This window comes from Ciconia boyciana, chromosome 1 (genome assembly GCF_034638445.1).
Source record: "Ciconia boyciana chromosome 1, ASM3463844v1, whole genome shotgun sequence".
In the NCBI taxonomy this organism is placed as follows: Eukaryota; Metazoa; Chordata; class Aves; order Ciconiiformes; family Ciconiidae; genus Ciconia; species Ciconia boyciana.
The window spans coordinates 197,251,454-197,263,559 of record NC_132934.1 but is presented as its reverse complement, the minus strand read 5'-3'; the positions used below and the strand labels follow the sequence as shown (position 1 = coordinate 197,263,559).

General features: G+C 38.6%; 1 protein-coding gene across 12 annotated transcripts in view; it reads right to left on the bottom strand.

Moving 5' to 3' along the window:
• LNX2 (ligand of numb-protein X 2) overlaps positions 1–12,106 on the bottom strand; it is a 62,431-nt gene that overhangs the window by 49,134 nt on the left and 1,191 nt on the right. For 4 of the 12 annotated variants that reach the window (XR_012040452.1, XM_072850428.1, XM_072850426.1 and 1 more), the window contains exons 2-4: positions 9,313–9,489; positions 8,325–8,515; positions 7,776–7,885 (exon numbers count right to left, since the gene is read on the bottom strand). The exons of 1 other annotated variant lie outside the window; for it this stretch is intronic. The gene's annotated coding sequence lies outside the window, so the exon portion shown is untranslated. Of the gene's footprint in view, positions 1–7,775; positions 7,886–8,324; positions 8,516–9,312; positions 9,490–11,122; positions 11,177–12,106 lie in introns of those variants that run through there. 7 more of the 12 variants (XM_072850427.1, XM_072850431.1, XM_072850429.1 and 4 more) reach the window with 7 other exon arrangements.

Here is a 12,106-nt window from a genome sequence, read left to right as displayed (position 1 = left end):
CTATTTTATAAAATTTGTTTAAAAATCAAATGTATTTCATTACCATCCCTGGTAGAGAACCTTATTTAAATTTTACGATCATGAAAATAAACAATACCATTTCATGTTTAAATACATGTTTAAATACAAATACAATGTATGTAATACATACACCAAAGTTTAAGTATTCACTTAAACAAATAATACTGCTAATCATTACAAAATTAAATTATTTCAGTGCAGTAATACTGCTTTTTTGCCTTCCTGCCCTCCCTGTCACCAAAGAAGGCTTATGTTTGATTTCTACTACTGAAGAGCCCTTCCATCCGTTGGTATTTCACTGCAGAACATAATTTTGGAAGTGGCAGAGCCTTGCCTTGGGCTTGAATTGTTGCCACCAAAAATATCATCCCTACAAAATTTCCTTTGCATTCTCAAAATTAGGATGAATAGAAAATAAAGGATGGTCAAAAATGTTTTTCGTGTTTCTCTGCACATCAGCAGCTTGACTACCTCAACATCAACGTCTCTGCACAGGAACCGCTTCCATACAATCCACTCAGATTCTTCAATCCAGCAGCTCAGACATTTGCTATCTTTTAGCAAATACCTGCTACTGACTATTTGCATTGCAGAGGCTTTCCCATAACTTCTGGTTATAGAAGCAGCCTTCAGGGTGGCTTCCACTAGCACTATCTCATTTCACGTTTCGACAGACCAGGAGAGCATGGATGCTCAGCTTCCAGGGCTCAGCCGAGGTAACTTCTAGCTCACAAAACCAGAAATTCTTATGCCTTCTCCCTGCATCTCTACTAGCATCACAGCTAGAGGGTTATTTTAAAAATGTTTTATGTATGTGTGTTACCTGTTTTTAATGAAATAAAAATTATAAGAAAATTATTCAAACAAAATACGCGGCCTATCTGCCGTAAAACTGACCTGGCAAACAACCTTAGAATTCCTTAAGGACACCAAATGTCCTTAAACTCAATTTTCTGAATTGAGAGGAAACTGTACTGCTACATTTCCTAAGTAATTTCTTCTAGACAAATTACATTAGGAGTTGAGGACAAATTTACTTATTTCCACACCAAAGCCTGCATTCACTTTGTGGCTTTATAAACTCCAGAATCGCTAAATACATGTAAAGCTCTTAAATAAATAAATAACTAAAGCACCAAGAAAATTTTTCTTCCACAATTACTTTGCGGTGTAACTAGAATGCTACTTCTCCTTCATTGCAATATTATGTTGTGGTACTAACTCAAAAGTTCAAACCATTTTCATTTCTTTATTACCAGCAGCAATCTAGGAAATGCTGCCATCAATTGTAAATCTACATGAAGTCGCGCTCCTCTGGTGCATTTTGTGCATAGCAATCAGTTCAGAACGCAATCTTGTGTTGTTTAAAATTCAGTTTATTCTTCAATTACTCTGCTAGCCCGGCTCTAATTTATTATATTTTCTGGTACATTTGATTTTGGATATTATGACATCCTGGCTCATGCCATTAGAGAGGAAACATAAAATGGTGAGGATGTCTAGGGACAGCTGAGAGTAAGATAGCAACAGCCTGGAAAATTAACAATATCACTGTCTCTGTGCTCAGCTAGACCTCTCCTGCATTAGCGCTAAAAAAAAATTTGGCAGTATTTCTCCAATATAGACTTGACATCCAGGAATAGCCTCAGAGGCACCATAAAGCCTCAGCTAGTGGGGCGGGCAGCTCAGGTGGTTGGGAGGGCGGATGGCAGACTGGGCAGCTGAGCTGCAGAAGAAATGAAACACCGGCCCTGCTGCTGCTCGGCGCCCACCAAAGAAACCAACGTGGTTCTAAATGCCACCGATACTAAATACACTGATTTTTTTTTTTTTTTTGCCTTGCATCATCTCGGTCGTAGCTACCATTTCTTTCTCCCAGCACCCAAGGTGAAATGAGAGGCAGCAGCCAGAAGCCTTCTCAGAGCATCTTTCTTGAGAACCCCAGCAGAAGGGAGGGCTTCGCCTCCCCGCTCCGGCTTGGCGACCGACTACATTAACCTTCAGGGCACGCTGCCAGCCCCACCTGCTTACTCAGGCTTTGGCCAGCAAGGGAAGCTCTTACCGCATTGATTCGTCCTTTGAAGACGCATTCTCTTTTGCTTACTTCTTACTTCCCCCTACTACATTTGGCGTTTGAACTCCTGCATCCAGAGGATGGAGGGGCAGTCCTGATGAGGAAACATCAGGCTCCTGTATTCACATCTGACCTTTTTCCCTACAACAGATTCTGACAACTCCAAACATGAAAAGTCCTCATGTGCCTGCATAGCTTGCTCTGTCCCAAGAAGTTCCACATTGGGTTTTGAAAAAATTTGTATTTCCCTTCTTTTGTCTGTTCTTCAGAAAGGCTGAAGACAGCTTGCCAAAGCAATACCCAAGAGCGAACGCTTTGCAAGGAAACCCAGGCAGCTGGACCTGCGAGAGGCTGCCAGCATTGGAAAGAACTTGCAGTGGGGGAAACCTGGCTGGACCCAAATCTTCACTGATCATTTTGTCCTCCAGAAAAAACCAAGCAGACTACTTTTCCTCTATAGGATAATAAAGTTTTCTCCTGTCTTTAAGCACTCTTGTAGCTCAGGCAGTATTGCCAGCTCCTTCTAAACCTCATAAGCAGTAAGAACTTTACTAATGATGTAGTTGCTGCAACTGTTGCAGTCATTTAAAAAGACAATGTCAAAAATTACATGTAGCAATGTTAAAACATGATGATTCAGGTTGCAAGCTAATTTACAAAATTAAGAAATGCCACTTTTTAGCTTACCCACTGCCCTTCAGTTTTCCACACCCCTCCTGAACCTGTGTTGTAACCCGGTTGCTGGTTTCTGTTCAGAAGCTTTTTTCCCCCGCAGCCCCGTCCTGCGCAAAGGACGGACACAAAAGGGAGCAGCATGAGGGATGCACAAGCACATTTCCAATGATAGGTTGCTTGATCACACTTTAAAAAACCCACTGAAAGTTATTGGTGCATGAGAAATAGGGAGTACAATTTTAGCTTGTGAAGTCTGATGGCGTCAGAGCAAATCAGATCAGGCCACACTTAGGTGGGATGGAGGGGCTCTTCCCTCCTGTTAAGTGCTGTGCCGTAGCCCAGCGTAATGAAATATCACCACCACGATGAGAGAAAAAAGCTCCTCCCATTTTGGTATATGGGTACCAGGAAAAGATATTGACCAAGTTCTTTAAAAGTACATGACAACTTCAGCTCCAACCATTTTCTCTTCTCAATGCCATATACTCTTACGTAAATTGTCTATGCTGATACTGCAAATCAATGCACACGCCCCGGTGTCTCCTTGCACCTGCTCTCATCACCCTATGTTTGAAACAAACCATGAATCGAGACCGGAGACTCGATTTCACTTCCCAGCGTGCAGAGAATAATCATCAATAATTGATTGCAGCTGGCTTCATCTGGGGCACTGCCTCGGGCATGCAATGGAGACTTACGGTATGCACCAAGAGAAGGAGGATTTGTATATAAAATGATTTGATAATCTGAAAAAATCCCTCAGTAAACAAAGGAAGTTTATGGATAATAGTATTAAAGATTAGAGTTGTTTTAAAACAATGCAGAATGTATTCAAGAACATCTGGGAAGAAAGATGGTAGTTTTAAAAGCAAACCCTTGGGGGAAAATATTTTTCCCCCTCAAACAGAAAACAGTAATTCACTTTATTAAATCGTAATCCTCTTCAATTCACATTAAGGCAGAGCATTTTTTCCAATAAAGAATTTTATCAATCTATTTAAATGCAATTTTATAAATAAATAAATATTGAAATATATTTAAATACAGTTTTAATATCCGATTAAATTATTGGTTATTCCACCTTTTTTTGATTGCTTCCATTTTATTTCAAATTTGAGAAGCAGGCTAATTTAAAGTCAGAAAACTGAATAAGTTTATTATTAAATAAGGATAGAAATTAACCTCTGGAGTACAGAAAGATATATTACATCACGATGGCAAAAGAAATCTGATGTCTGTCTCTTTATATGCACCTACTCATCAGCTGGAAAATTAAGAAAATAACTCCTTCTGTCTTATAAATGATATTATTTTTCCATCACTCATTTACTGTTTTCCAAACTTTTGTTGTGGTGATTTATGTGAAAATCTCCCCAATAAAACCCATAAATTGTTCACGACATTTTCTATAATCAGTGTTCATAATCAGTAATATTTATACAGATCTTCTGTTTAAACAACACATTATTGAAGCTCCTCACTGCTACAACTGTTGACAGCACCAGAAGAATCAAGTTACTCCACAACTAAGAAGTAAAAGCAAAAACTACAGAATTGAACAATAATTAAGTCGGTAAAAACATATTGGATCAGATTTCTATAACATCTTTACCTACTGTATTTCAACTTCATTCTTCCATAAAAAATGCTTAATGTTAGAGCTAAATTTGGAAGGATTTCTAAGTTAAGATCTGAAAAGAAAGATAGAAAAGAGAGAAAAAAAATTGTTGAAAGAAAAGAATAAGTACAGGGTTTGTTTTTTTCCTTTTTATACTCTTATTTATTTCTACATATAAATTAATTTTATATATACACGCTTATATGTAAAGTAAGTTAAATGACAAGTAGAACACTAACCACATTTGTACCAGTATCAATGGAGCCCTAGCAAAGAAATCCCATAAGGAATGCTTTGCTATAACCACATCATCATAGCTGTGGTGAATTCAATTCAGTGACTTCCTCGGGAGCAGAAGTAGGCAGAAGGACTCTCACGCCCACAAAGGACCCCATGGAGTCACCACTGCAGATTCAACTGCACAGTCAAGCTGTAGGGATGGCTAAGTAGGACTCAGAATGTGATACATCATCTGAAAAATAGCATATACAGGATAGTGACTGGTCCTAATACATGTGGGTGCATTGTAGTGAAGCCCCTTCTCTCCTGCATTTCAACTTAACCTGCTTAGCAGGTTTTCAGGTATACGTGGCCTCACCTATATCAACACTTTAGAACAAACCACCCTCTTTATCCTCAAAGTCAGTATCACAGCTAAAACAGAAATCTTTCCTCTTTGACCCTTTGAGGGGAAAAAAAAAAAAAATAAATAAAAATCACAGCACAATGTTGACATTACTGTGTGAAATAAGTTGCCTTCACTAAACCTGAGACTTAAAGACAAACGATACCTTTTGTGAAATCCGTATGGTTCTGATAATTTGTAGGAGGTAATGTGTGAAGCTGTACCCACAAGTTCTTCACCAAATATCTTCTGCTTCATAACGGCATGACACTTAGTTATGAACATTTCCTGGCTTCACAGCTTTTTGAACTTTTCAAAATATGACTTAGGAAAGCATTACACTTCTACAGCATTTCTCTAGTCGATGGCACACATCCCTTACTGCAGAAGAAAGAACTGTAACAGTTTCATTTCACACTCCAGTAACCTAAAATTCTGCATTATCGCTCACTTTAGTGTTAATTTTCCCATAGATTCTCTTTTTCTGCTTACATGGCAAGACAGCTCAGGTCAAGTGCACAGACAAGCTGTGCTGCTGATTCTCCTTTTTACCACCACTGAATCACCTTCACTTTTGCTTCACCGGAAAGTTATTTTCCCTGCAGAAAGCAGGAGAGCCACAGTCAATACATAAGTCAGCAGCTATCAGTCAAAATGGATTTCAGAGTGGGAAAAAAAACCTCCCCACAACTAAACCTGCAAGTATTATTTATGCAGGATGATGCCCACGCTGTATAAATACATCACGACAGGTATATTTGCTGCTGTACATGCAGTGGAGCCTAATTGAGCTTGTGTCACTTCCAGCTATAGACAGACACGTATCAGAAGCTATAGAATATAAAAGTATCAGCGCTGAAGAGACATGCTGAGCCATCCTCCAAGTAACAGGACTGAAGAGTGGTTATTTTGCCACACAAAGTAGAAAGATACCTTTTTTTTACTGGTGATTCGAAGAAGAAACACATTTGGTGGTTGTCACTGATTCTTATGAAGCTTTGTAATGTGTATGTAAAGATCTAACTTACATGCCTTTTTAAGACATTTGCATGAAATGCATGATAGATCCACAAGTACAGAAACATATCTACATTTTTAGCCTAATATAACCTGGATGAGATTAGCTTTACCTTTAGCATTTAAAAGGAATTAAAATAGTTACGAAGCAAACCTAAATTCTGAAGGCATTCAATACTGAACAAACAGCGTTTTATACTCGTTTAGTATAAGGCAGGAAACCCTGTGATTTTTAAAGCTTCAGTCTTCATTAGAAGCAGCAATGACAGCTTAGTAATGGACTACTTGTAAAAACAGTCCAGTAATTGACTTGTACTAATTTTTAATTAACATAAATGCAAGATCTAGCACAGACACAGAACTATTTTACTAATTCACTGGCTGAGCCTTCATTAGCTTCTGTCAGTAACAACAAATAGCTGAGAAAACCCCTCTAGAGCAAACAAGACATAAAGACAGGAAAAAGAGGCCAGACAGAAGGAAATCCTCATCAACCTGCTCCGGAAGAAGCTTGACTGAAAAAGTTTTTTTTAAATTTTAAAAACCTAGTTACTTCAATTAACAGTCGGGGCAGCCACAGGGAGCGGTAGGGGTTTGGATGATAGCAATGGTGCATACATACTGTACCAAGGGTACGGTTACAGCTGTATGATCAGAATGGGGTTTACAGCAAACACTTTGAACATGACCAGAAACTTTATACAACACATCTATGTGGTCTTGTGGTGTACCAATCAACTTTCACCTACAGTTATTTCAGTCTGGTTGCAAACAAATTTTAAACAACTTGATTTAAAAAAAAAAAATAGGAGAAAACGATGATGGGGGGCAGGGGAACAGATCTAATAAAAAGAGGCAAGAACACAAGGAAGGGTGGGCTATTGGTAAATAAATGCATGGACTTGGAATTAACAATAAGGCATCCTCCTCTGCATGAAGTGGCAATAGCTGTTACTAATTTTTTTTTCCTATAACTTTTAACCTCCAAATGTGTAGGAGCAACTTAATATGGTCCATATTTAAGTATTTAATCTATTGCAGATATTCAGTGCACTATCCATGAGGCTCATACAGATATTAACATCTCCAGTGTCCTCCTTGAAATGTGACTTGCTCTAGAGGTAGACTACCCAGCCCTAAGATGGACTTTGAATGTGCTGTTCTGCACAGACTGTTACTGAAGGCAGTGGAAGAACCAACTGTGTCAAAGTCAAACCGTGGTTAGCTTAAGAGCCTTGTGGGGGTCATGGGTTTTCTTCTTGTTGTTGTTTTGTTTCTGCTGGTGTAGCAGGTAGCGATGTCAATTAGGGGAATGATTTGGATGACATCGCTATATCCGCAGAAAATCCCAGTATAGACTCTATTCTACTGCCGTAAGAGTACGTTGCTGATACAGCTCGTTTCATCTGGGGACTAATACGAGGTACGCAGACAAAAGGATATTCACATTATGACAAAGTAAAATGCATCAACAAAGAAGGCTCGCTGATACCAGCCAAGCTTTTTTTTGTAAATGAAGACCTTGCTCAGGAATGCCAACCAAAACTTGATATCCAGAAAAATCACAACCTGCCTAGATTCTGAAACGTTGCTTTGTGTCAGGAAAAAACCCCATGGATCGGTCCTTTCAAAGCAAACATGATATTCCTGTGGCAGAACACAACACCTATCCGAGCACAATATAGCAACCACCAAAAACCACTTTCCACCAACCGGTTTCAGTACACAAGTCAGCAACATTTTACCTCCATTAGCTTTGCTTGAATTTCCATTTGCTTCTGTTGTGCCAAAACCCGCTGCTGCACCAGCTTTCTTTTTCCTATGTATGAACTCATAAACGAGGATTAGCACCAATCTGAAGAACAAAGAAAGCCACAGGAAGGTAAGAGCTTAAAATCCTCCATCACTAGTATTCTTTGGCCTTTCAGGGCCAAAATTTTGAAAATGACACTGCATTAAGAGAGGGCTGTTTGTGGAGGAGAGCTCAGATTCAAGCAAAAATTGCATGCAAAGAAGAAAAAAAATCTACACGATGAGTACAATTGCAAGTTGATAAAAGTGTTAACGTATAGGAACACTGACTTGAACACAATAATAAGCTGTGCTTATTCCCAATTGTTTTCTAACCAGCCAGCCCACGGAAATGCACGATGCCTGACACCTTCCACTGGGCTTGTGCAACCTCTTCAGAGAAGGTCATGGGAACACGCAGTGGCAGTGCTGTCTCAGGGGTTGGGGTGGGGAGCACAGCCTATAGCTCACTTCAAAAATCCCTCCCACTGCAAAGAACGTACCAATGCAGAAGTCGATAGCTTGTTGCTTATTCTTCCCCACTGTGCTGAGTAATATCTGACAGCACTACACCACTCGAGGCAACCTGGTCCAAAAGCCTGCTTTGCCTTTCTGCAACTACTGGGTTCCTCCCTTCACTCAGACACATACGGGTTCTCCTTTAATGCGCACCACTTTCCATTGTGCTCTGTTGCTAGAAAAAAGATAAATAAGTCATAGTTCCTTCTTATTCATTATCTAGAACTACTTATTACTACCATTTACAGCATTTTAAAACCGGATCAGTTCATATATTGGATATACTCCTTGATCAAATTGCATTTTGCCCTACAAACAAGGGTTCTTCATAAAAATTCTGTACACCCCATCAAACAGTGCTTAAGCGTGACAAATCTCTGCAATGAAATATAAAAACACATTCTTCTCTGTGGAATGAAGGAAAAACAGCCAGGCAAAATGCAACGTCTATATCATTCTATCCCAAAGTAAACCAACTCTGCCTGGACAAACATTAACTTCTATAGAATATTGAGCTGACACATTTATAACCTCATAATTACCTTCTTACTTGATTTGGTCTGTTTTGCTGTGATGACAGCAAGAAAGTTCTAGACATTCTTAACAAAATACCACAACCCCAGAGCAACATTACAACTTGCTTACTTAAAACAAAAATGAGGCTGCAAATACTGAGCTACATTACCCCAAGGTTCCATTTTTTAAATAAAAATAGTTCCCACTATTTGGGTGGAAAAATCTCAGAAATGCAAAACAATTTAAAATCTTGCATGTTGACAAGTTACCTGATTTTACATCAAAAAACTGCATACTTAAACTTTTCTTTTCACCATCTAGTGCACAGCTCAGTGTGAGAGACTCAGCAAGAGACTCCCCTCCTCTTCCAACCCCCAAATTACTTGTAAAACTAACATCAATTGAAATAAGAGATCTACAAAAATGTAAAGGATTGACATCTGTGCATATTCATACCAGTAAAAATACTTCAGAAATAAGAGAGACGCCTGTAGTATTGCAAAGCGCATTGCAAGGATGAAGTCAGCTCAGGTACAGCACTGTAACACAGCAGCAGGGGTGGGAGCATCTCTTTACATGTCAGTAGATAAATCAGCCCCCAGTTCCAAAGCAGAAGTCAGCTCCCTACATTATCTCATGCAGAATACAGAACAGTCAGTATGAAAACACAACAGGTTTATCCCATGAACTTTGCAAACATAAATCCTGACCCTGAAAACATTTACATGCAGGCTTAACATTAAGCCTAAGAATAGACCTACTAATTCCAAAAGAAATACTTGGGTGTTTAAAATTCAACATATGTAAGTGCAAACATCTACAGAATTGGGGCCATAAAAACCAAAAAGCACACACTGTAACATTATTATTTTTTTATTGCTCTGTAGACATCATGACCCAACAATTACATAATTTAATACTGATATTTAAAAGAATTTTCATCTTCAAAAGGCACTACAATTTCTAAACAACAAACTCCATTGACCTAATAAAGCAATTAAGCAACACACAATTCAATGGGGTGACATTAAAATTGCTTCTGCAAACCAAAGTGGCAAAGAATTTTCAAATATCAGAGACAAGCCACTGCTGTATCGAATAGGCAACCAGTTTCCTCTGGTGCCTTTACACCAGGGAGCATTTTAACACTGAATGAGTGCTGTTTTCTTATTAGTTACAGCTCTTAATATCTAATAGCTCTTTAAATAAGCAGCATCTTGCCAATTTATGACATTAATTTATATTAATCCAATGTCTAGTACACATCATGTCCTTACACATTTCACTTTGATATTGTTAGTATCACTTCTTCACAGTTGCTTTCAACTGTATTAAGACATTTTTTAAGCGTACAGAAAAATGGGATAAAAAAAGAGGGGGTATTTTGAAGTATTTTCAAGTAGACTGTTTTAACTAGGAGCTAACAAACTTCTGCTGGTTTTTAGTGATATAGGCCCATAATGATACACCAGGATCGAGACTGACAGGCTGTTCAGTGTGGGTAAAGCCTTACGAAAGAACAAAGTTTCACCGAGGTCATCAGTGCTTCAGTGAGAGCAGACCAAACAAATGCCAAAGCTTGCAATGTCAAAGCCAACATTTTTGTAATTACACATGACAGGTTTTAGTAAGCTTATTTTTTAACCTAATGGTCTCAAGAGAACACTACTTTTCCACCCAATCACCAGCTTACATTCCTCTTGCAAAGTTTCATCCCTAAATTGTAGCTTAATTTTTATCTTTTTTTTTTTTAAATAGAAGATTCGAGTCCTGTGTTAGGAAATCACGCTGTGTTTGCAAATCTCAGATCCGAGTCCAAGGCTATCTCTTGCTGAAATCACTAGGCAGAGTTAAGGGTCGGTACAGTTAGAAATTCAGTCTGAAAACTCTCATTTTAAAATTATGCTTTTTTTTTTGCAATATCCATATATTTTAGAATTGTAATAATACAAGCACTTAAAAACATAACATTACATACTTTTTTATTAAAAAAAAAATCTAATTGGGCACAATGGTGTTCTTTGCACCCTGCTGAATTTGGAGTTAATAATTTTATACAGCATTGCATTCAGGAAAGAGGATTCCTTCCTCAGTGAGCAGATCATTTAAAAAAAAAAAAGTAAATGATAAAGGACTCTATTAAGTCTTATGGTTCTAGCAAGTATGCTGACATACCTTGTTTTCATTTTGAGTAAATTTGTTTTAATAAAGTCAGGGCAGCATATGGTACTAACATGTTTATTTTCCAAGTGGTAGGGACACTAACCGAAACCATCTGATGTTTCTTCCTAAGCCTCCTTGATCTGCTGCTGGATTGCAGCTTAGAATAAAGCATCATGAAGCCAAAAGGAATTGGGTAGAAGAATTAAAAATAAAAAAAAAAAAATCAGTAATTCAAAGTGTTTATTTAATGAGAGCCTGGCTCAGAACAGTTTCTCTTTTGAACAGAAGCTCAAATGCATTTATGATTTGAAATTTATTTCCAGAGACTATCAAAAGTATCTCAAAGCTAATCCCTAACATACATTTTTTACTTTCCACACAGAGACAAAAACAAACCCACAATATCATTTAATTAAAAAAGGAATTAAATGAAGCTCAGAAGTACTTAACAGTGGATTTCTACAGAAGTAAACAATCAGTGCCATGCATTAGGAACATGGTAAGAAAAGTCACAAGGGACTGTCAGATTTGTCACTACCACAGCTCCAGCAATTGTCTTCTCGCTTAGTTGACCGAGCACTAATATTCTGTCAAGAGCAATAATAATTTTAAAGTATGCCTTCTTAAAGTTTAAAAGGCACGAGGTTTTAAGTATTGAAACCACATTTTCGGTGATAAGAGCTAACAAATGGGGGAAAAACAGAGAGCCTGAGTCAGAGCACCGAGGACTAGAGTTAACATTTTGAAATAGCTGCCAACTACATAGGCTTCAGAGACATTTTACATACAGCTCTGATTTCCTCTGGCGCAGCTGTAAAACACATAACCTGAAACCAGCTCCTGCAGCAGGGGTTTGCTTGCAGCTGTTCTTCTGCCTCCCCCGCACGCAGTAATTTGACTCCTTTTCAGGCAGCAGCTTCTTTAATAAAGCTACAGGAGAGCAGCAGAGGTGTATTTAGGGACCCCAAAAAACAGGCGCCTTCGGAGCAGGTCTCCAGCACCTGAGCTCACAGCTCAGCTTCGCAGAGACGCGCTGCGGGGCCAGGCGCAGCCCCGTTCGCCTCCAGCGGACAGAGACTCGCAGCGG